The sequence below is a fragment of the Musa acuminata genome, unplaced genomic scaffold, assembly GCF_036884655.1.
Source record: "Musa acuminata AAA Group cultivar baxijiao unplaced genomic scaffold, Cavendish_Baxijiao_AAA HiC_scaffold_403, whole genome shotgun sequence".
Lineage (NCBI taxonomy): Eukaryota > Viridiplantae > Streptophyta > Magnoliopsida > Zingiberales > Musaceae > Musa > Musa acuminata.
In genome coordinates, this window is record NW_027020651.1 from 70,001 (window position 1) to 72,500 (window position 2,500).

Sequence of the window (2,500 nt, forward strand, 5' to 3'; positions counted from 1 at the left end):
CCACGCAAGAACAGGCCAAAAACTGGCCAAAACAGCCCAAAAACGGGCCAAAACTGGCCATTTTTGGCTGCGCGAGCGAGCGGCGAGCGGCGAACAGCGAGCGAAGCGAGAGGCAGCACCGTCCCTGCTATACGAAAGCCCCATCCAGCCCTGTGCCACCCGGGGGGTTCCAGGGTGCTGAGATGGCTGACGTTTTGCTCCGCTCTCGACGGTCACCGCGCAATGCAAGAACAGGCCAAAAACTGGCCAAAACGGCCCAAAAACGGGCCAAAACTGGCCATTTTTGGCTGCGCGAGCGGCGAGCGGCGGACAGCGAGCGAAGCGAGAGGCAGCACCGTCCCTGCTATACGAAAGCCCCATCCAGCCCTGTGCCACCCGGGGGGTTCCAGGGTGCTGAGATGGCTGACGTTTTGCTCCGCTCTCGACGGTCACCGCGCAATGCAAGAACAGGCCAAAAACTGGCCAAAACGGCCCAAAAACGGGCCAAAACTGGCCATTTTTGGCTGCGCGAGCGAGCGGCGAGCGGCGGACAGCGAGCGAAGCGAGAGGCAGCACCGTCCCTGCTATACGAAAGCCCCATCCAGCCCTGTGCCACCCGGGGGGTTCCAGGGTGCTGAGATGGCTGACGTTTTGCTCCGCTCTCGACGGTCACCGCGCAATGCAAGAACAGGCCAAAAACTGGCCAAAACGGCCCAAAAACGGGCCAAAACTGGCCATTTTTGGCTGCACGAGCGAGCGGCGAGCGGCGGACAGCGAGCGAAGCGAGAGGCAGCACCGTCCCTGCTATACGAAAGCCCCATCCAGCCCTGTGCCACCCGGGGGGTTCCAGGGTGCTGAGATGGCTGACGTTTTGCTCCGCTCTCGACGGTCACCGCGCAATGCAAGAACAGGCCAAAAACTGGCCAAAACGGCCCAAAAACGGGCCAAAACTGGCCATTTTTGGCTGCACGAGCGAGCGGCGAGCGGCGGACAGCGAGCGAAGCGAGAGGCAGCACCGTCCCTGCTATACGAAAGCCCCATCCAGCCCTGTGCCACCCGGGGGGTTCCAGGGTGCTGAGATGGCTGACGTTTTGCTCCGCTCTCGACGGTCACCGCGCAATGCAAGAACAGGCCAAAAACTGGCCAAAACGGCCCAAAAACGGGCCAAAACTGGCCATTTTTGGCTGCACGAGCGAGCGGCGAGCGGCGGACAGCGAGCGAAGCGAGAGGCAGCACCGTCCCTGCTATACGAAAGCCCCATCCAGCCCTGTGCCACCCGGGGGGTTCCAGGGTGCTGAGATGGCTGACGTTTTGCTCCGCTCTCGACGGTCACCGCGCAATGCAAGAACAGGCCAAAAACTGGCCAAAACGGCCCAAAAACGGGCCAAAACTGGCCATTTTTGGCTGCACGAGCGAGCGGCGAGCGGCGGACAGCGAGCGAAGCGAGAGGCAGCACCGTCCCTGCTATACGAAAGCCCCATCCAGCCCTGTGCCACCCGGGGGGTTCCAGGGTGCTGAGATGGCTGACGTTTTGCTCCGCTCTCGACGGTCACCGCGCAATGCAAGAACAGGCCAAAAACTGGCCAAAACGGCCCAAAAACGGGCCAAAACTGGCCATTTTTGGCTGCGCGAGCGAGCGGCGAGCGGCGGACAGCGAGCGAAGCGAGAGGCAGCACCGTCCCTGCTATATACGAAAGCCCCATCCAGCCCTGTGCCACCCGGGGGGTTCCAGGGTGCTGAGATGGCTGACGTTTTGCTCCGCTCACGACGGTCACCGCACCACGCAAGAACGGACCATAAACAGGCCAAAACAGCCCAAAAACGGGCCAAAACTGGTCATTTTTGGCTGCGCGAGCGAGCGGCGAGCGGCGAACAGCGAGCGAAGCGTGAGGCAGCACCGTCCCTGCTATACGAAAGCCCCATCCAGCCCTGTGCCACCCGGGGGGTTCCAGGGTGCTGAGATGGCTGACGTTTTGCTCCGCTCACGACGGTCACCGCGCCATGCAAGAACGGACCAAAAACAGGCCAAAACAGCCCAAAAACGGGCCAAAACTGGCCATTTTTGGCTGAGCGAGCGAGCGGTGAGCGGCGAACAGCGAGCGAAGCGAGAGGCAGCACCGTCCCTGCTATACGAAAGCCCCATCCAGCCCTGTGCCACCCGGGGGGTTCCAGGGTGCTGAGATGGCTGACGTTTTGCTCCGCTCACGACGGTCGCCGTGCCACGCAAGAACGGACCAAAAACAGGCCAAAACAGCCCAAAAACGGGCCAAAACTGGCCATTTTAGGTTGCGCGAGCGAGCGGCGAGCGGCGAACAGCGAGCGAAGCGTGAGGCAGCACCGTCCCTGCTATACGAAAGCCCCATCCAGCCCTGTGCCACCCGGGGGGTTCCAAGGTGCTGAGATGGCTGACGTTTTGCTCCGCTCACGACGGTCACCGCGCCACGCCAGAACAGACCAAAAACAGGCCAAAACAGCCCAAAAACGGGCCAAAACTGGCCATTTTTGGCTGCGCGAGCGAGCG